Raw genomic sequence first — 23,995 nt, forward strand, 5'->3', positions numbered from 1 at the left:
GGACCCCAAGCTTGTTCTGGAAAAAAAGCTTTCCATCTTTTAAACACAATATTCTTCCAGTGAGAAGCAGTGTTTCATATTAAGTAAAGGGCTAGCCTTGGCATCAGGAAAACCTGAGCTGAATTCTTGATTGTAACACAAACAAGTTATGCAAATTAGTCCTTTAACCACTCAGTGTGTCCAGAAACTCTTTACTTGTAACTGACAGATGATTTGTCAGTTAGCATTGGACAATGAATTTAGTACAGTTTGCTAAGGATTTATTAAATGCTTACTATATGATACTGTGCCAAGCACCTAGTATAAAAAGACAAAAAATAAAATAGTTCCTGCCATCAAGTAGATATGTGGGAGGAGGACAATGCACATAAATAAGTACATATAAAATAAATAAGTAATGAGAAAGTATTTGGGAGTTGGGGGAAAGAGGGGAAGGGTATAAGGAAGAGCCTTATGTAGGAGGTAGTACTTGAGCTGAGCCATAATGGGAACTAGGGAATCCAGACAGACAGAGGTGACGGGGTGGGGCTAGAATATTCCAGGCCTGGGAAACACCTGATCTATAGAAGAATACAGAGGTAAGAGCTAGAATGTTTTATATAGAAAACAGCAATTAAGTCAATTTGGATGAAGCTTAAAGTGTGAGAGGAGGAAAAATATGAATCCATGGAATTTGTATGACTTTTTGCCAGCCACCTTTAATTGACAACTACCACAAGTGTTTGACCCAAGATTAATAAATGTGAAGCCAAATTCCAAGTATATTATTTGCCTTAAAAAGTCAGATTACAAATGGATATCTCTAAACAACTGCCAGTCTGTTTCCGTGATTATGACCAGTTGGGGTATTTAACACGCCTGGTTCCTGAGTGGAATTTCAGAAATATATTAAATACATTAAAACCAAAAACAGATGGTAGGAGAGGTTCCCTAACTGATCTCCTAGGGGGAAGGAAAAACACAGCCATTCAAGCGACCAAAAAAAAGATTGTCATCACTTTCATCAACTTGAGCTCTCAACGAATGAAAAATGTCAGTGCTTGGTTAAATTTGGTGTTTCTCTTACATTGAGCAGGGGAGCTAGAATGCCACCCGAAGTTTTGGCAAAGGCTGTATGGCTTCTTAGCAGGTTCCCATTATATTATTACCTGTGCCTATAGCTACTGGAAAAGAAAATAGCAAACCACTTCAGTATCTTTGATAAGAAAACCCCACAGGGAGTCATAAAGAGTCAGACAAGACTAAACGACTGAACAAGAAATAGCTATTCCTTCTTTGCCCAGTCATGAACATCTCCAGAAAATGAGAGGGTAAGAAGAAATATAACCCAGGTGACTGGGGTACTTTAGAGTTCTTTGTATTCAGAGTTCATCTCTATGTTTATATTGAGCTTATATGTAAAAATAAAATTTAATAAACACCACCCATCCACCCCATCTCACTCCACATAAAAATAGTGGGACCTCTTATCTTTGCCAGTTATGGCAAAAGGTTTAAAACAAAACAACAGTTAAAACATAGAGCAAAGGAATTTTTCTATCGGTTACTTATCCAATAAATCAACCCCCTCCTTTAATATCTTCTAGAGTTGTGTGTACTTAGGTGATGGCTATTGCAATCAATAAATAAACCTTTATCAGTCTGCTATCAACTTTATGTAGATAACACCCAGCACTATATATCCAGGTCCAGTCTCTTCCTTGAACTTCAATCTTTGATAACAAATTGCCTAATGGACATTTCAAACTGCACATTCTATAAACCTCTTAAATATATGTCTAAAACTGAACTCATTTTCTTTTTCCCTAGACCTCTCCCTCTTCCAAATTTCCTTATTTCTGTCAGAAGCACCACCATCCTTTCAGTGTCACTGATTCATAATTTTGGCATTATCCTGAACACCTCACTCTCCCTTCATTCCATATACCCAAACAGTTGACAAATCTTGCCATTTATACCTTCATGATTTCTTTTCCATCTGACCCCTTCTCTCCACTCACACACCTACCACATTATTTCAGGCTCTCAATGCTTCTCATCTAACTCATCTAAATTATTGCCTCAAGTTTCTCCCTACTCCAGCCTTTGCTACACATTTATGCCTTTTCTGTTTCCCACTTATAACACTCTTTTCTATCATTTTTTTTCCTACCATTTCATAATGCATTCACTCATTACTTCAACTCATAAACTCCCTTGCTATATCCTTTAAGAGGAAGCTCAAATACCATCTTTCATATGAAACTTTCCTAATCTCTCCAACTACTAGTTCCCTCCCTCCCAAATTTCTGTTTATATTTGTATGCATTGTCCATATAAGCCCTGAGGTATCTTCAGCCAAATTTCTTTCTTCACACCCAAACTGGATTCCCAGAACTAGGCTGGCCATATCTCCCCCTCACGTTCTAGGGGTAGCCCTGAGGAATCAAAGGTGATTTTCTAGAGCCCCTACCGGTGTACACACACACACACACACACACACACACACACACACACACACACACACACACACACACACTTTAAGATCATTGGAGAATCGATTAATCCAATCTGTCCTTTACTACCAATGCAGACACTACTGCTAGACAATCCAGGTATTAGGACACCAATGGAAAAATAGGACCCATGGCCATTCTAGTGGTATGAAAGCTAGGACACTGATGAGAAGTTGGGAACTTTCAACATTCTTCAGACCTTTCAAAATTATCAAAGTCCTTCCCTAGTCAAAAGAAAGGGCAAGAAAGAAAGAGACCTGGCCAAGACTGAAACTGTGGACTTTCCTTCTTCCCTCACTCCTTCACTACTCCCACAAGTAGTTCCTTCTTGGGAGCTTCAGCTAAAACTCCACTCTCTAGTTTTCAAATTCCTCTCATTCAGGCTAATTTTTTTTAATTGAATTGAATTTACCTTTGAACTACTGGACTATTTGGACAAAGTAGTAAATGTTAGATGTCACAATTCAAACAAATCAGAAGAGTGATCATAAATTATTGCAGACTTTCAGTAGACTTTTAAAGCATGAGGCATTATTTGCTAATCTAAAATCTCATAAAAATATTTTAAACTTATAAAAGACTGTCTTTTAACTAAATAAATAGTCAAGCAAAGCAAACAAACCTTCCCCCTAGACTAGAGTATTGCTTCAATAAACCACAGTTTGAGTGCTCCAGGCTCACAATGCATCTCTCCTACCTCATTATTAGACCCCATGTCCTATTTCACTCAATAACAGGTTTCTTTGATTATATAATTCTATCACTTGCATCAATCATGCCAAGGAGTTTGTGGAGTTCTGAAGATACTGTTAATACCTAAATGGGAAGAGGGAAAGACCTACTTAATGAATAGCTGAAATGGGGTGGTTCACCCTGAGTGTGGAAGCAAAAGACGCACAGATGACAAGTGCTTCTGGGAATCTAGAAAGGTCAAGATGTAGCAGGTTGTTTGCATGGGAAGCAACCCTCTGCAATTTATGTATTCACAGGTATCTTACCCATTTTAAAAAGATGACCAGAAATTGCAAGTTCCCCTTCACATCCTGTATGGATTCAGCAAACCCTGTGTGCTGGCTGGTGAGTTTCATCCTATTAATCAAATGGTCAAGCGAGGCCCTGGAAAATACGACAATAAAGACCCCATTGTGATCCTGGAGAGGAAAGGTTTGACAGCTTGTTAGGTTTTATGACTTTGAAGCTTTTTTAAAGGGTTCTTTCCAAAAGAGACCATGCAACAACCTTGGAAGATCAAACAGAAAGTTATCTTCAAACCATTTTTTTTAGGATACTAGATTTAAAGGTCGTCTAATCCAACCTCCACCCCCACCTTGTTTTATATTTAAAGGAACTAAGGAATAGAGATGTGACTTGCCCAAAGTCAAACAAATAGTAAAAGGCAGATCCTCTGATTCCAACTCCAGTGTGCTTTCCAATGCACTGATATTCTTCTCCAAAAAAAGAGTCAGAATAGTTTCTTCTCTCTGCTCCCTCTCCCAATCAATTCCTGCATAAATGGACAATGTCTATAAGTATCCACCCAATGAAATGTTTTCTTCCAAATAAAGATCATGACTTTGGAAGGGACAGAAAGATATAAAAAGTGAACATATGGATACATTTGGTTTGATTTGGTTTTCTGGACCAGAGATTAAAACACCACGATGATGACAGGCAACAGAGAATCTCCCTCTGAGAGGTGAAAGAACATAGCTTACCCATACTGGGAAGAATGGTTGTGGCAGAAGACTTGCTTACATGATCAAGAAAGTTTAAAACTAGGCAGGTTGTTTAGTGTCATATAAAGAGTGCTGAATTCAAAGGCAGAAAACTAAATTTCAAATCCTGATTCTGCTATTTACTATCCTTATAAACCTAGGCAAGTCACTTAACCTCTTGGAATGCTAGTTTTCTCAGCTGTAAAATGAGGAGGGAGGGTGAAGGGGATTCAACAATATGTTATCTAAGGGTCCTTACTGCTCTAAATCTATCATCTCATTAAATGGGAGTGGGGGGGCAGTGAATGTCATAATGGCAGCAATAAAATTGTAAAAAATGGTTAAACAGAGAATGGCTATGAAACTGGACAGAGCACCATAGTGGAATATGTGTCTCAAGTATAAATAACAGGAATATGGCTTGGTGATGATATACATGTCTAAAGCCAGCGTACACAGTATCAAAAAAAAGTGAATTTGAGATTTGCCAGAAGATGGGAAATATAATCTCATACATGTTACCAAAATGGGATGGGATGAGTATTGTAACATACCTAGGGAGGTTGAGATTCTGGATGGTGACATAATCCCATAAACCCTGGGATTAGATTTAATGAAGAAACAAATGAAGTCAGATGGGGATAATGAATGGAGAGACCAGGAAGGTGTCAAGGGACTGGATGCCATAATTAGAGCAAAGAGCAAGCTAAATATGAAAAATGAAAAATTAGGAAACTGTGGTCAGAGAATAAAAGGAGATGGAAGCAATGGTTGGTGATAGAGGAGGAACACAAAGGTATTTTGGTATGGTACTATGTGAGTAGTATGGTAGTGTAAGAATGGTGCAGATGAGTTAAAGCTCAAAATGAGATAAGATTATTGAGGATAGTGAGGACAACAACACCTAAAAAAGGTTGATTTTTTAATTTGTTTGTTTTTAATTCTATTGTAGAAAAAAAGGAAGGTGTAGGAAGGACAGACCCCCTGCTGACAGGTTGTATAGCAAAATGATAAATGACAATAGAAACAAGGTGGAAGTGTGAGAATATTGTTTGGCTTCTATTTTCTGCCAAGAAGAATGACCTCTGCAATGGAAAGGACAAAACGAAATGTCTAAAAGGGAATAGCACTCTAAATAAGTAAGGCGATAGTTAGAGAGCACTTAACTACTCTTGATGCATTGATTATCTGGCCCAGGTGAATTATGACTTTGGATACTGAAAGAACTAACTGGTGTGATTATTGAATAATTGTCAGTGATATGTTAAAGCCTTTGGAAAGCAGGAGAGGTACCATAGAATTGGAGAAAGGAGAATGTTATCCTGACCTTCAAAAACAGGAAGAGAATGCAATCTTTATAGGCAAAGGAATATGCCTTTTATTCTTGGGAAAATTTAAAAGAAAGCATGATAACAAGTCAGAGTGACTTCATTAAAAATAGACCATGCTACACTAACTTTTTAAATTTTTTTTTTATGCTAGGATTGCTGAACTGATAGGATAAGTGGCTAAAGGTATGGCTTTCCTATATTTTAACAAAATGTTTTATAAAGTCTCTTTTGCTATTCTTTTAGAGAGAAAAAAAAATGACAGATGTGAGCTAGGCAACAGTATAATTAGAGGGATTTGGAACTGGTTGAATGGTTGCATTTAATGAATAGTCATTAATGTTTCAGCATCACCTTGGAGGTTGTCTAAGGAAAGTTAGTGACCCAGTCTTTGCCCTGTGGCATTTAACATTTTTATCAATGACTAGGATTAAGGTGTAGGTGACATTTTTTGCAAACAACTCAAAGTTAGAAAGAATAGTTAACACATGAGATGACAGATTCAGGATCCAAAAAGATATTGATTGACAAGCTAGAACACTGAGCTGGATCAGATCTAAGGTTCCAACCCTCCACCCAAATTAATTAATCAATCATCAAGCTGAATTAAATATTGAAGACTTTCCCCCTTTAACTTCATCATAATTTGTGCACTACCATTCAATCAACTTGGAAAGATTCTGGGCCTTGGGGTTAATGTATAAAAAACAACAGATACCATTTGAGGAAACTCTTGTGTTTGGTTAAGATCAAGTCACACCTCTTATGATACCTATAATTAAATTAATTAAAGCAGTTAGTACCTTTGAGAAAAAGAACTCTAGGTTCACAGAGAATTGATCTTGGGGAGCTAGGAGGAGAGATACTTTCTCTCCTCTCCTTCCCTTATCATTGATCATATGATTAGAAAAATTAGGCCAGTAAGAAACAATGCATCTGAAGGCAGTAGCACAGATAAACATACTAAGGACAAACAGAATGTCTCCCAAGAAAGTGACATTTCTATTTACCCTCCTACTGTTTGGAAGGTAACGAACCTCAGAGATGCCTTGAGGGAACCAAAGGAGAAGGGTTTCTGCCTTGTTTCTCACCTGTTCATGGAGGCTGTGTGCATGTGGCCTCCTCTGCCTCTGTCTTTATTCTTTCCTGAACCTTGGTAAATGAATGGCCACATCTGAGGAGTGAACTTGCAAGTTTGGGAGATCCAAAGTTAACATCAAAGGTCTCACTGGAGTCAGCCAAAGAGTACACAAGAGCCAGAAACTGTAGCGACAAGGGTCAGAAGCTCTCCAAGTCACAACTTTCGGTTATAATGGCCTTGTCAGAATTTCAAGTTCTGAAAATATTTCAGGACAATAGCAGAGTGATCTGTCTCAGCAGTAGATTGGCTCAGCCTAGTAGCAGATTGACCCATCAGCATAGATGCTATGCCCTGTGAGGAGCTATGCATAATCACTGACACCCCACCCCACGGGGAACTTCACTAATGGAGAAAAGGACTTCCAGAGCAGGAGTCAGTCCTTTGTCACATACATCCTCTACATCTATACCTCACCACAACTGTACTTTAACTTTGAGTCCAGATATCTAGGGGAATATCTTGTATTAATAGTTCTTACTATATTACCTTAATAAATGTCCTTTCTAAAATAGAATTAAATCTGGGTGTTTATCAATGAGAAGCACACTGGTAGGGTGACCACCTTACTAGAAACTCAAATCCTCATAGTTACCTCTCAAACCCTAAGAATAGTAGTCTGCTTCTCTGGGGACCCAGACAATCATTAAGAGGAGGGTTGAGAAAGTACCTGCAGAAGGAATGCTACACTAAGATTAAATTCCAAAGGCATAACTATCTTAGTCAGTCAATAAACCTTTATTAAGAACCTTCTATGTGTTAGGTACTATGCTAAGAATTAGATCTCAAGATCATAGAATCACAGATTTAGTTAATTACATCCATGAACTTAGAGACTATCTTATTCAACTCCCTACTTTTACAAATGTGAAAAGCATGCAGTGCAATGTCTAGCATGCAGTAGGTTTTTAATAAATGTTTATTCATTAATTATTGGTTTATTGAAAAAAAATCTTTTATGGGTGTTCAGAATAATCAACTTCACAAAAACACAGATAGACATATGTAATTAGACAGCATAGTTTTCAGTTTACCTGAAAAATATGTGATTATTTTAATGGGATGTAAGCTCAATATGAATAATACATGTTGCAGCTCCTAAAAAATTAATCTTTGTTGAATTAATCTTCAACAAAAGCACAGGTTGTGGGGTTAAAAAGGTGATAGTCCTTCCGACTATATCTGTAGTATGGTGTTCATTTTTTGGCACATTTTAGAAAGAGCATTAGAGAGAATATCCAGAGAAAGGAAACCAGAATTGTGAGTTCATGCTCTTTAAGGAACTGATGGTATTTAACTTGGAACAATTAAGATTTGGAAGAGACATGATGACTTCCTTCAAATACTTGAAAGGTAATCACATAGAAAAGGAAATTGCACCTAAAGACAAAGTGTGGAAACTACAGTGAAGCAAACTTAGGCATGTTGTAATAATAATGAAAAAAACCCCACAAAACACAATTTTCTGACAATCAGGGATCTCCAAAAGCATAACAGGCTACCTTCGGAGGGAATTAGGTTTACCTCATTTGAGGTCTTCAAGCTGGGGGGAGGGTATGGATTGACTTACATGGCTGCCAAGACCCATTACAACTTTGAAATTCTGTGATTTTGTGATTTTGGAGTTAATGAAGTTTCACAAGATGATGAGGTTAAAGGAAGGACCATGATGATATCTAGATAAATTAGGAGTGATAAAGAAAATCTGTGATTCATATTAAAGGGATACTAAACAAGAATTCTGGAGTTGTAGAGGTTAATCACAGAGGATGGAGCATGGAAGAAAGCCTTGAACAAGTTTGGAGAGTGACATGGGGTTGGGGGGGAGGGTAGGAGATAATAGTAAAAAGGGGAGAGGGTGGTATAAAATAATTGCATTGACTAAGTGAGTATAAAGTGCATTTGGGGGGAATGTAGAGCAAGTAAGTTAGGACAAGTGAGAGAAGGAGGGGGCAGATTATGGAAGGAAAATGGCAGACTCAGAGTGAATCCAGATTTCAGTTAAAATAAAGAGTCAGGAGAATTAGCTAGCTAGAAGAAAAGACTGTAGAAGGGCTTTGTTGAAGATGAAATGGAAACTAAATAATGTAATAGAATTGATTAGATGAAAAGAAAATTGAATTTGAGTGAGCTTGGGAAGGAGTATGGTAGATTTAAATATCTGAATTTGATAGAGGGGCTGTGATAGGGACAAGAAGCTTCATTCCAAGGCAGTAAAACTGGATGATAGAAAGAGAATCACTAATACATTTTTTAAAAACAAAAGTCTAGTAGGGGACACAAACAGGACATTTTGTTATTCTCCTGTTAAATGTAATAAACACCTTTAAAGAAAACCAACTACAAGAAGTTAATATTTCCTATGCAATCCTGCTTTTTGTTCTTTGTATATTGAAATGTTTATGATTATTAAGTTCAAAATAAGAAAAAAATTTAATGGATAACAGATTAAAGAAAAAGTATGAGGAATGTTAATGTAGCCAGGTCGATGTAGATGATCTTAGACTAACAATGTAAACTTTCTGAAACTACAATAGTGAGATGCCCATTACTGGAGATATTCAGGCAGAGGTTGCCGAGGAAAATAGTGTTCAGGCAAATGCAGTCCTAGATGATCTCTAAGGTCTAACATCCTAATATTAGAACTTTAATATTCTGTGATTTTCCTGAATGGTTACTCCCACTGAAACTAGCTTTGGATTTAACTAGTCCTGCACTATCAATGGCGCAGTGAAAATGAGAAAGAAAGGCCTTATAAATTTATAAAAGGAACGTTTGGGAAATGTAGTTTTGAAATAACTGCATTGTGACAATTGAGGTAACCAAAGGCTTTCCTTCAAATAATTCTACCACAAAGAGGAGCTACAGACTCCTCCCAAACCTTCCTCAACCTCTGACCTCAAACCCAAACCAGTTGGAGTGGGCCAGAAAGCAATTATTTCCACTGTGTGCAGTCTGCTTCATTGGGGAATAGTGAGAAGTAGGGAGTTGGTATTCTATCTTTTCTTTGTCATTTCTTCACCCTTTCGCCCTCCTTTAAGTAAGATAGCCTTTGTGGGACAAGGTGAAAGAAAGATTAGATTTATTATTTTCTCCTTTGGCTTGTCTAATCTCTCAATAAACAGACCAAAGGTAGTGGGGGGAGGGGAAAAGATTGAAGGAGAGGTCAAAAGGGAGAGAATTATTCCTTTGTATAGAATTCTTGAGCTTCTTCTATTGTTCTCTTTTTAAAGGCTTTGGAACATCTATCTTATTGAACTGAAAATTGCCTACTTGATATGTTCACAGCATCAGGGATTGCTATTCAAGGTCAAAGACTGTAGAGTTGGGTTTGTGTATTTTTCTGAGAGAGTAAATGTCTCTGGTAGGAATTTATGCTCTGAATGTAACCTAAGATGTTATGTATAAGCACTCTTGTTTGTATTAGCTAAAAGCTCAGAGTATCTATTAGATGTGCTATTTCCTACATATCATATCCATGCCTGTCTTCAACCTTTATGGGGAGGGATCACACTAACCAAAGGGGCTAATTTGTGCTAAAAGAAAGTTTGGAATGAAATACCAACTGATGCTAATGCCCAGGGAAATCAGCGACCAGAACTTTCCAAAGGACTGTGCAAAGAAAATCTACTTTAGAGGAATCACTTTAATAACGATGATGAAGATGATGATAACAATGATAAATTAATAAGAATTATTAAGTACTTGGAAGTTTAGTTAGGGTGAATTTTCATAGGAGCACTTGATCATAGCTTTTTAGGTGATTTGCCCAGCTAATATGTTTATGGTGGGATTCAAATACAGTTCTTCTTGGCTCCAAGTCAAATGTTCCACCTGCTATGTCATCTTTCCTCAATTTTTTGGTTAAATTCAGAGAAAGTACAGTTTACTGATTAATTGCAACTTAATGATCAAAATGAGAACTTTCTGGAATTGTTTCCTTTAGTCTTGGCCTAATCTCATTGGTGATAGTAGGGGTAGAAGTGATGGTTGTGTATGTTTTTCAATTGACTTTCAATAACTTAAATGACTGATTTAAGAAAGTTGGAACACATGGATGACAAATTGCTTACAATTTTGTATTTTCATAGCAATTGGTAGCTATGGTGTAATGGTTAGAGTAACGATTTAGAATCAGGAAAATTGGGGTTTAAGTCTTGCCTCTGACACTTACTACCGTGTTTCCCCAATAATAAGACACTGTCTTATTATTTTTTTTGGACAGAAAAACACCCGAGGGCTTATTTTCAGGGGAGGGCTTATTTTAATGAACATTGACAGCAATTGTAATAAACAGGTAAATGTGAACAAAAAAATGTACCTTTATTCAATAAGCAAATCACTGGGGAAGAACAGGATGACGTACTCACTGCTGCAGCTCTGATTGGATGCAGCTTGGAGCGCGGCGTGCATTTCACGGGGGGGGGGAGGACGGTGCATACAGAGGGTACCGTAATGTAGCGTGTAGCGCAGGGGATCACCTTCACTACAGTAGCAATCTCAATAGGGCTTATTTTCGGGGGAGGGCTTATTTTAGAGGAATCTTACACAGTAAGGGGAGGGCTTATTTTCGGGATAGGTCTTATTATTGGGGAAACACGGTAGCTGTGTGACCTTAAGCAAATCACTAAACCCCTTTTGGGACCAGGGAATTCTCAATCAATCTGTAAGCATTTCTTAAGTTCCTCCTGTATACCAAAGTATATAGTTAAGTGGCTCAGCGTATAGAGTGCCAGGTCTGGAGTCAGGAAGACTCATCTTCCTGAGTTCAAATCTTGCCTCAGATACTTACTAGATGTGTGACCCTGGCCAAGTAACTTAACCATGTTTGCCTCAGTTTCCTCATTTGTGAAATGAGCTAGAGAAAGAAATGGTAAACCACTCCAATATCCTTGCCAAGAAAACAAATGGGGTCACAAAGAATTGCACAAGACTTAAATGCCTAAACATGTACCACATACCATTCTATGTATTTAGCATATAAAGACAAAAGCTAAAGAGTTCTTATTGTCAAAGACATAATTTTATATGTTAACTACAGATACCTCACCAATTTGCACTGGTAGAAGCAATAATTTCCACAGATAGTGTTATAAATCTTTCTTCATACCAACCCTACCCCTAAAAGTACTTAATTTCCTTTTAGAATATTAATTGTATAAAAACAGAGATTATGTTTTAACTCTCCTTGTATCTTCCCTAGCACTTTGAATAGGACTTTGTACACAGTAGGTCTTTAATAAATGATAGTTGAATAAATGAATGAAGTTAATCACTTAAATAGTCACAACCCTAGTTCAGGCAATAACCTCCTATTTGCTCTTCTTTCCTGAAGTCTCTCCCCACTACAATCTATCCTTCACTTGGTACCAGAATAATCTTCCTAAAGCAGAGTTCTGACTATGTCACCCCGTAAATGACCCTCTAATAAACTCCTGTGGCCCTGTAGTAACTATAAATAAGATCAAATATAAACCATTTTGAGGGATTCAAAGTTTTTCACAACCAGGCTTCTTCCTATTTTCCAGTCTTCTTATACATTTTCACAGTTTAGGCCCTCTGTGTTTCAACCATCTTAGCTTCCTACATACCATGCTCATTCTCCCATCTCTGGTACCTGTCATATTAGCTGTTCTTCTATCTCTGAAATGCTTGTTGCCTTCAAAACTTGGCCCAATTGCCATCTTTCCTGATGCTCACAACTACTAGCATTCTCCCTTCCAAAACAATCTTGCATTCATTTTGATTTGTGTGTGTGTGTGTGTACTCACACATGTGTACATGTAATAGCCCCCATTAGAATATAAGCTATTCAGATGCAAGGATTGTTTAGCTTGACCTTGGTATACCTAGTGCTTATCACAGTGCCTGGCACAGAGCAGACTTTTAGCAATTGTTGGCTGGTTGATTGATTTTCCAAGACAGTTGAATCATTATGATCATTCCCATTGATGATTGATTTCCCCTAAGTTCCCCCTCCCATGAGGCAGCTGTTGTCAAGTAGCAGAGGCAGCACCAGGACCTAAGTCTTATCTCTACTAGCTGAGAATGGACTGTCTACACTATGGAATGTAGAAGACAGGATGTATGCTGGAAATTGGCATCTTTGAAAGATGAGTCTCATACCTAGAAGCATGCCTTGTCTTTCTTGGAATCCACACTCTCAGATTATAAAATGCTACCATGTATGCAAAGAGTAAGAGATCCTGCTTGCAACAATTAAATTCTTTTTTAGGGTTAACTAAACCAACACTGGTACTGTGGTAATCAATAATCACATAGGCTGAGGAATAATGATTGAGAGAAAGGCCATGCTTTAGTCCTAAAGGACTTTTCAAAACCCCACATAAATATTACTGACCAGAAATATGTCTGATCCATCATGTGGAGACTTTTTTCTAATCCCCCTCTTCCCCAGACTGATATGTAGAAAAAATTACTTGAAAGGCTTGCCAAACACATAAGTTGACATACACAGAAGTCAGACAATTGGTCACTGTACTCATTTGTTATTATTTATCCTTTGTTCTGGAAGATAACCAATGACCTCAGGAAGTGATGTCTTGACTTTCTAGTGAACTAGATTTAAATATTCGAAGAGCTGTGCAAAGTTATCAGCCTCACTCTTCTCTCCAGAGTCATCAAAGTCCAATGGCAAGATATGTCAGGATGATCTCAGATGCAGTGGGAGACTTTGGCCTTCTTAAGCTAAGGTCTTTTTCAGGTCCTAGTTTGTCTGAAGCAACACCCATTCGGTAGTTAAAGACCAGGTAATAATGGAAGCAAAAGAAAACCTAGTTTGCCTTCACAAAAGAATCAGTCTGGGATGGGGAGGCTGAACATGGTAAATCCGTTCCTCTACAATGAAAGAATACTGTTATCACTGTCTCAACATGTACTCTTTATACTTACAGGCTCTTCAAGTAATCCTGGCTAGATCAAGGCTCTGTTGGAGGGTAAAGGACATGTGGGGAGGGTGGAACCAAGAGCTAGGGCTGCAGCCATGACTGGGATTTGTGATCCTTTTCAGTCCTCTAAGCTGCTCTTAGAACTGGCCACTGGGGTTGTTGGATTCCATAATTTAGAATGACTGGCTCAACCTTGATATGTGTAACATAGTGAGGCTTCCACAGCAGGGGAGAGCAGTAGATCTGGGACAAGTAGGAAAAAAGGTTTCACTGGGCTATGCCTGGGTAAGATCATATTTATGGAATTGACATATTTTAGGAAGACTATTGATAAACTGGAGACTGTGCAAAGGAGAGTGATTAAGATGGTGAAAGACTGCTTAGAACCTGCCATACTGAAATAGCTTGGTGATTTAGTAAATAGAGTCAGGAAATATTTGGAGTCAGGAAGACATGAGTTCAAATCCTGCCTCAGACACTAGTTCTATATACCTGGGCAAGTCAAGTAACAATACCAATTTGTAAGATTATTGTGATTATGCAATGAGATAAAATATATAGTGTTTTGTAAACCTTAAAGTGCTATATTAATATTTTCTATCATTGATTGAAGGAACTAGGAATATGGAGGCACTTGATAATTGCTTTAAAATATTTGAAGGACTGTCACATGGAAGAGGGGTGAGACTTGCATTTGGCTCAAAGGGTAGAATTAAGAGTAATGGGTAGAATTTGAAAAGATACAGATTCAGGCCTGGAGTTGGAAAAACTTACAGTAATCCACAAATGGAATAAGTTGACTTGGAAGACTGAGCATTCTCCCTACCTGGACCTCATATATGTGTGTGTGTGTGTGTGATATACATGTCATATACCACACATACATATATATATATATATAGCTCCGTTCTTCAGAACCTAAGCTTCTTTTCTGCTTTTTTTTTTAGTATCTTTAGTATTTAGCACAGTACTGACATAGTAAGTGTTTTAAAAATGTTTATTGATGGATAATACTAATAGTAGTGCTAAATTTAATGGTAATTAGCAATCCAATCCCAAAAAAATTGCTCCAATAAAGTAACCAAAGTCTTTTCTTTCAATCTGATCTTCAGAACCGTTTTGGTACCCAGCACAGGGCCTGGAACATGGTAACAGTGGTAGTAGTAGTAATAATAATATTAGCATTTATATAGTGTTTTAAAGTTTGTTGCTGGTATTCAGTTGTGTCTGAGTCTTCATGACCCCATTTGGCATCTTCCTGACTCCAGGCCCACCACCTTATCTACTGCATTACATACATCATCTCATTTTATATTCACAACAACAAAGAGAAAGTGTGTACTTTTATTATCCCCATTTTACTGATGAGCAAACTAAGACATATATATATACACACATATATACATATATATGCATATATATGTACATATATATGCATATATATATATATATATACACATAGTGGGTAATGGCTTGCCTATGGTCACACAGTTAGTAAGTGACCAACAAATACTTGCTGATTGATCAATGTATGCGGTTGCTAATTCATTGTACAGCTGATTCCTTTGTAAGACAGTTATTTGTGCCTGGGTGAGCTCCTTGTTATGCCTGTCCTTCACCAATGCCACAATCCTGCAATAAAAAATTAAAATGCAGATGGGAGCTGAGCTGTAATGTGTAGACGTCAATTTGGAGAAAAATCAATAAAATAGCTTGTAAATGCCAGGCATATATTCATATAATAAGAAAAGGAGTCCATGGATCACAGAAGGTTTATGGTGAAACAGAAATATGTAACCTCTGATATTTTAATTCAACATCGCCTTAGGTAGATGCCATGCTTTTTGCAAAGCTTTAGCCCAGGCCTTAATTCTGTCATAAAGGTCCTGAATGTAATAAAGTTCCTTTAAAAATTGAAGAAACAGAAGAAATAGAATTCTTAATGTGTTTCTAATTCAATCCTTTAGCTCTTTGAGGAAAGAGAGGTACTATTCAAAAGAGTGATGTAGTGAATTGCCACCCTCTGGACTTTCAAGCAAGACCTTTATTAAGCAAGTAGCCTACTGGGCTTTTAAAGGATGTGATCAATTATTTGTGAACCCAACAGCATCTGAGAGGCAGTTTGTGTGGCAATCAGACAGCTGGTCTTGGAATCAGGAAGACCTGAATTCAAGCCCCCACTGCTGGCATCTAATGGTGGTATATTCATGGTTCTGTCATTTAACCTGTGAGTGGCCCAGCAAAATCACTATGACTTTAAGATATAGAGGGGATTTCAGATATGCATTGGTAGAAAGAATTCTCTCACTACAAGGTTTCTACCGCCAAAAACTCAAAGATCTGAACAAAAAAAAAACCTATACGTGATAATTCATAAGAGACATGAAAGAAAAAAAGAAAAAAAATCCATAAAAACATTCTTCCTTCAGGCTTGATTTCATTCTGAGTATCTATCTCATCTTTGCATTAGCTTATATAATAGTTACTGAAAACTGAAACAATTTTCATAAAAGTAAACAAGACAAAGGAATGTTCTACTAATGTCTATATATCTGAGTATAAATCTGATCATAATAAATAACTCATATGTAAATAGCACTTTGAGATATGTACAGTATTCTACGTACATTATCCTCTTTTACGCTCATGAAAATCTTTCCTGTGAATGCCAAAGGTGTTATTAACCCCATTTTACAGATAAAGAAACCAAATATCCAAGAAATTAAGTGTCTTACTCATGATCACAGATCCAGAAAACATTTGGGGTAGCATTTAAAACCAAATCTTCCCAGCTCTCTATTCATGCCTCTCTCCCTCTTTGAGGATAGGAACCATATGCTTTCTCTCTTGTACCCTGAATACCACCTAACACATATTATTTATTCTTTTTTTTTCTTATTTTCTCCTACAACACACATGTGCTTGGCACATGATAGATGTTCAGTAAACATGTGTTGATGATGACCAAGGAGGAAACATCTGGCACAGACTTTCTCTCTGTGCCTGCAGATGTTTGAGTCAACCATTTAGGCAGTGATTTGGCTTTTCTGGCTGTCAAGATAGCTGATTGCTGAGCAGTTAACCGGATGGCCCCACAGTAATTGAGACAGGCAAATAGCAAGGTTCAGGCTTGCTACTGCGGTATACCAATTGACTTTGATGGGCTGTCCTTCCAGCAGCCTGACCAATTGCTTAGCCTTCCATTTGATCCTCCACACAGATGAAGCGACAAAATGCAAGAGAAACGTGGATTTAGCTCCCACTGTGGACATTTATAAGTGTAACGTAATGCCAAAAGAAGGCAACTTCCCAGGTTCAAAATACCAGCATAGGTGCTCTCTATTTTATTCAATAACAAACCCAGAACAGAGAAGATCAAAACATGACATCATTCAAAATACAGTATTTACTAAGTATGATTAAATAATCTCCAAGTACTACCCCACCCCAGGACCTTCCAATCATTCAATCAATTACAAAGTCTCTGTTCTAAATACTTCTCCACCCCTAGGCTATACCTTAATTAAGTCCACCACAAAGCCCCTCTTCTCAAATGGAGATTAGTTTCCAAACATAAGTAAAATACATTCATTTGCTCAACCATAGAACACAAAAAGGTCAAAAGTTCCCCACCCCTGGATCACAATTGAATCTACCCCAGAGTTACATCAAGTTTAAACACAGCACTTAATACCCAAATGGAGGTCTTTTCTTCATCTTGACACGAGGCAAGTTCTCAGCAATCTTAGTTCCTGGGGAGACAAGGCTTAGCAAGGCCATAAGATACATTGCCAGTCCCTTCATGAATTTATCCTCTGTCTGTAGAACAGTCCTAGAACCCCTGAACACATTAGCAAAGCCCTCTCCCAGGATTTCTGTAAACATACAACAAGAAAATCCTTCTTCAGGGCTTCTGAACCAACAGAAAGGCTCCCAGACCCCTGCAACAATAGCACTGTCCTTCACCAGTGGACAGTATTCATTCTGTCTGCCGGACAGTCTCCAGACCCCTGCAACAACAGTACTGTCCCTCACCAGTGGACAGTATTCACTCTCTGTCTGCAGGACAGTCTCAGGCCTTCTTAACCAAATGCCAGGTTCCAGGACTTCTTCAACAGGACAGTCTTTCACCAGTGGACAAATCTGGCAAAATAACATCAAAACAGACAGACAAAGTACCAGCAAAACAGCCATGTCTCCTCAGTCCTTGGCAGCTCAGGGGGCAGGTCTCAAAAGTCCAGGGCAATTCAAAGCGGCCACCAGCAATTCTCTTAGTCTCTCTCTCTCCACGAGGTGCTGCTTCCAAAAAAAGATCTTCCGCCTCTCTCTAGTGTCTCTCCAAATCTACCTCACCAGCTCCTCCCAGTTCAGGACTTTCTTTTCACATCAACAAGCCCATCCCACAGGTGGGATTAACAAACTCTGGGTTTTAACACAATCAATTTGAAAACCAAGCCAATACAGGGGAATCTTTAATTGCCATTACTATCACAATAAGCAAAAAGATAGCTTTCTGGGAGTGGTTTGAATGTATTTGTGACATCTATAGGAATCAAAGGAATATTAGCAAATAGGCCAAGAGAAGACAGTCATAATTTTTTTTTTTTGCTTTTTGGAGGGGGGAAGGCAGGGCAGTTGGGATTAAGTGACTTGCTCAAGGTCACACAGCTATTTTTTTGTGTTAAGTATCTGAGGCCAAATTTGAACTCAGGTCCTCCTGACTCCAGGGCCGGTGCTCTATTCACTGTACCACCTAGCCACCCTGACAGTCAATTTTACATTGCTAAAACAATTGCTGCAAATCTCAGAAGTTTCCAGAGGCATCATCATTGCCATCACCATCAACCCCAGTTATCATCTACCCCATCATTATTGTCATGGTAGCTTACAGGTCTTTAAAGTGTATAAAACTCTAAGTACATCATAACACAAGGTATGAAATGCATGGAAGAATATGAGAGACAAATCCTAAAGGATATATTGATTTCTTAGTGTATGTGACTGGGTAGTAGCTGATAATTATAAAGGATGTCCCTAAAGTCTTACTGCAACTTTAAGCATAAGCTACTAAAACTTAAAACTGCAGCAAGACTTTTGGGATACCTTGTATCATGCTTTAAGGCTCACAAAGCACTTCACATTCAAAATCTGTCTCAGTCCTCATAACAAGTCCTGTGAGGGAAACACTACAGGTATTATTATCTCCATTTTACAGATGAAGAATAAAGATTTCAAGTCTGGGACTCAGGGCCAAAGAACAAGCAAATAAGGAAAGGCTAGAACCACAAGTTAGAGCAGATCTGTGGGGTACGATAAGGACTTTCTAGTTTGGATGAGATTGGATAGCCAGGAGGAATAACTTTAACATCAGGCCTCTGAGGACAGAAGACTCTAGAAGGCAAAGAAACATACCCAGGAAGTCAGCCTGAGGGGAAAAAAAGATAATCAGAATTCAAGAACCATTAAGTAAATCTGGTGTTGAATTCAGGATCTAGATTGTGCAGATAGACAACAGCAGGACAGGTGAGAAACACAGGATTAATTTGGTAAGAAGGCATAGAGTCAGTTTTCCACTTTGACACAGGGTCAGTGGAGAGCAAATGTCCAGAGAAGCAATCATGTGAAAAAGTCCTCAGCACCTGGATAACTAGTGAAGAACAAATGCAAATAGAGAGCAAAAGTTCAAAGAGGAAGCAGCTTCACAGCAGTCTAGATGGGTAAGCAATTGGCATAGATGAGAGAGTTTGCAGAGTTCCAGCAAATGGTCCAGTCATTATCTAGGCACTCCAGTCATTGAGAATAAGAATCCAGGCCCAGGGAAAGAGGTATCTGGACATCAAGTAGATACAGAAATCCAGCCAAATATAGAAACAGTGCTTGGTGTCAAGTGCATCACAAACCAGAATCATTGCAGTTATGCTCCTTCTGCTAGCATAGAAGCATGATGAAATTACAGAATATCAAAGTTGTAAGGAAACTCAAAAGTTATCTAGTTCAACATTCATCTGAACACTTTTGCCCTACAATTCCACAGAAGGAGTCACCTATCCAACCAACACTTGAAGACCTTCAGAGATGGGTAACTCTTTATTTTGTTTTTTTTTTTTGGAGGGGGAAAGCAGGGCAGTTGGGGTTAAGTGACTTGCCCAAGGTCATACAGCTAGTAAGTGTTAAGTGTCTGAAAATGGATTTGAACTCAGGTCCTCCTAACTCCAGGGCCAGTGCTCTATTCACTGCGCCACCTAGCTGCCCTGATGGGTAACTCTTTGTCTTCCGTAGTAACCCATTCCACTTTTGGATGGGTGCAATCATTGGGTATGTGTTACTTATACCAAAATCTTCATCACTTTATGTATTGTTCTTAATTCTGCGTCTGGGGCCAAGCAAAGTGAATCAAATTATTCTTTTATATGTCAATCCTTCCAATATTTGGAGATAGTTATCATATTCTACCCTGTCTTATTTTCTCCAAGATAAACATTACCAGTATCTTCAACCAATTCTTTGGTTTTATAATTTCAAGTTCTTCAATATCCTGTTGGAAAAATATAAAACCTATTGTAGGCTCCAATATAATGTAAAGAAGTGTTAATTATAAAGAAGACTGGGCATTTAGGTGGCACAGTGGCTAGAATGCCAGGCTTGGAATCAGGAAGACTTATCCTCATGAGTTCAAATACAGCCTCAGACCTTTACTAGCTGTGTGACCCTGGGCAAGTCACTTAACTCTGTCTCAGTTCCTCATCTGTAAAAATGAGCTGGAGAAGGAAATGACAGACTATTCCAAAATCTTTGCCATGAAAACCCCAAAATTGGGTTACAAGGAGTCAAACATGATTTTAAAAAACTGAATAGCAACAAATAAGGAATATAATTGAAGAAATAAATAATTAGAAAAAGAGATGTACTAGTCACTTGTCAAGAGCAAGAAAGAATCAGCGGACAGCCAGAATACCCCACTGATATGTACCTCCAGCTCATTGCATGGATTTATGGAACAACATGGATGAGAACCACACAGAAGGAGAAGGCATGGATAGGTCACGAAAGGTCATGACAATGTGTCCAGAAAGGGAATACGTAAAGCAATGAGATTCATAGGATGTCACTAGAAAGATGTTGGAGTAGTCATTAGCACCAAACATTTTCAATTATACATCATGTGTAGAGTCATCTTCACTCAATCTACAGAAGATGGAAAATCTACAACATAAAAACCTTTATGAATTATGGCCAGAGAACTCTAATACTTAATAGAACACTGATTCAAGTGTCTCTCCCTCACCAGTCTTCATTCATCCACAATAGGAGTACAAGCACATTCACAAGCTTGTGTGGACTCAGCCCAAGGGTATTCCCCCAACTAATTACTCTATTGGAATACTCCACGCATGTTCACTACCACCATCCTGCAAGAAGTATCAGACACTGACTCTGCCTAGCTACATGAAGGAAAGAAGGGAAGTGGAGAAGGAACTAAGTAGGCTTTTGATTGGGCCTGGCATAGGGTAGGAACTCTCCAAGGCTGCAGCGACTCTGTCAGAATACTCCTGTCCTCCTTTCATCTCACAAAAAGAAATGACAGATACTGATCCTGCTCAACCCCCTGAAGGAAAGGAGAGCAGAGGGGAGACTCAGATATGGTACCAACGAGAGCAGCTTCATTAGGCCTTAAGAACAGGACTGAAACCCATACAGAGGCAGAACCACATGGAACAGGGTAAGTCCATTGTGGAAGAAAGCTAATAACTCAGGGAACCATACCGAAGCCAAGAACTAAGTCTGGTGAACCTTATATCCCTTAATGTGAGGAAGTTAAGGCAGTCTTGAAGCCCAGCCTCTAAGTCTGCTCACCAACAACAGATGAGAGGTCAGAAAGTTAGTGATGAGGGAAATACCAAAAAATAACAAAGATATCAAAAGAGAAAAAGCCTCACTAAAGGCCCACTTCACAATCAGAGAAATCAACCAAAAGAGTCTCACTACCAGAAAGGTATCTTCTCTCACAGAGCTCACATTTCCATTGGAGAATTGAAGCATAACATTATCATCTAAAAATCTTCAGATCCCCTCTGTTTTGAGGCTATACCATTTACTTTATTGTTGCTCCCATCTCCAAGGTATAATTATGATTTAAAAGGGCATCATTCTAACCGTGATGAGGGGAAGGAGCATCTTATCTTTGGGAGAACATAAGGGTTAAGGTATAAGTCCAGAAGCTTCTGTTTCACTTTGCCACTAATTTCCTTTGTGATTCTAACATTTAACACTTATTCACCTTACACTTTGCTCACCTCCAAGTATTCTACAATGCCCTGGCTTTCTCATTGTTCCTTATGCGTGACAATCCATCTCTGGAATCTGTGCCCTTGTGTTGGTTATCTTTCATGACTGAAATGTGCTCCCCCCTCACCTCTGCCTCCCGGCTTCCTTCAAAGCTCATCTCAGATCTCACCTGCTTCAGGAGGCCTTTACTACACTCTTAAACTCACTCCTATCCACACCCACTGTCTTCCCTCTGAGAAGACCTTCCATGTTCACTCCATACATTTTCTATTTACAAGTTTTCTCCCTTATTAGAAAATGTGTTTCTTTGAGGGCAGGCACTGAGTTTTTGCCTTTCTTTGAATCCCCAGTGCTTAGAACAGTATTTGGTACTTAAAAGTGATTAATAAATGTTTGATGATGATGACAATTCAAGATGCCTCTATTGAATGCCTACTCTATACCAGGCATTATGCCAGACATTAGGGATACAAAGGGCGGGGGGGGGGGGGCACAAACAGTCCCTGCTCTCAAGAAGTTTTTATTCTACTAAGAGAAAATAACAAATTTATAGACAAATAAATAACAAAATATATGTAGAATATGGAACAGGGAAGCATATAAATCTTGAGCTGAGTTTTGAAGGGAGCTTCATAGGGGTTATAGGAAGTGGAGATTGGAAAGAAGAGCATTCTAGGTATGAAGGACAACTCTTTTTAAAAATCTATTTATTTACTTTTAGTTTATAACATCCAGTTCCACAATCCCTTGAGTTCCACATTTTCTTCCCCTCCCTTTCCTCCCAGGGCAAGCAATCCGATATAGGTTCTACAAATACCTTCACACTAAACATTAGTCAAGTTGTAAAGAAGAAATATAACCAATGGAATGGACAATGAGAAAGAAGGAACAAAACACAAAAGAGAGAGAGCAAGGAGTTTGCTTCAGTCTGCATTCAGACTCTGCAGTTCTTTCTCTGGATGTGGATAGCCCTCTCCATCTTGAGTCCCTTGGAGTTGTCTTATAACTTTGCATTGCTGAGAGGATTCCAGTCTATCAAAGTTAACAGACAACTCTTACAAAGACATTGAGGCAGGAGATGGGATAACATAACCAGCAAACAGTCATTAGCCCCATTTGCCTGGGATGTCAAGTATATGATGAAGAGTAATGTGTGATCAGCCTAGGAAGGTAGGTTGGAGCCTAAGGTAAACAACCCTAAAACCTTCCCTCCTCTCTATTTTTACTAGCTATTGGCCTCTATGCCAACTTCTCATCTTAATAATCTTTGCAAAATGCTGCCATCGTGAATAAGCTAATGACAATTCACAGCCTTGAATAATGATGTCAGTCCCTGAGAGCATCACTTTGCCAGGATGATGGCCCCCCATTCATTCTGACTGAACATCATCCCTGCTCACTGTTCATTGTTCTCCTTGTTTACAGTTCTTGTCAGCTCATCTCTCCAAGACAATTTAAATTAATTTTGCAAATAAGATCTTGTGAGACATCACATAATATGCTTCACTAGGATCGAAACAGATTACCCTCACTGTATGTCAAATTCGTAAATTAGCTTTCTGCACAGATTGTAATTTATTGTTTTATGTATACACATCATAATTTCCTTCTTCTTTTCTCCTTCTACAAAACTGCCTGAAAGGAAGTGGTTGGCAGACAGTGAAAACTCTCCTTGGGTGACAACTCAGGAGTTGTTCTTCAGATACTCACCCCCTTGGCAAAGGCAGACATGTACAGTTATCTAGGTATTCGCTAGAGAGAGACTTTAAAAAGCAAGTGAGAAAACAAAATCATGCTTTATGGAACTTCAAGGTAATGTTCTGGGCCCCAAACCTTTAAGGGAGTCATAGGCTTTCAAGAAATCATTTCAAGGATTTTCTTTTGGAATGTCAACAAGAGCCACATGCCCACATCTTACACTACTTGGGGGCTTATTCAGGTTTGAAGGGGAAAACTGAATAGAACTTTAGTGCCTGTAACTAAAACGTTCAGTCCAAAGCTCTGATTCCGTACACCAAGGAGATAGGGAATGCTGGGAACCCATCAAACATTCCTTTCTACCAACAGATTCAAAGAAGCAGCTAGAATCAGGACACAGCACTTGTCCCCTGGAGAGTGCCAGTGG

Source organism: Petaurus breviceps, unplaced genomic scaffold (genome assembly GCF_028583685.1).
Source record: "Petaurus breviceps papuanus isolate PSGF00001 unplaced genomic scaffold, PetGlider_PUasm1.0 91133, whole genome shotgun sequence".
Taxonomy (NCBI): Eukaryota; Metazoa; Chordata; class Mammalia; order Diprotodontia; family Petauridae; genus Petaurus; species Petaurus breviceps.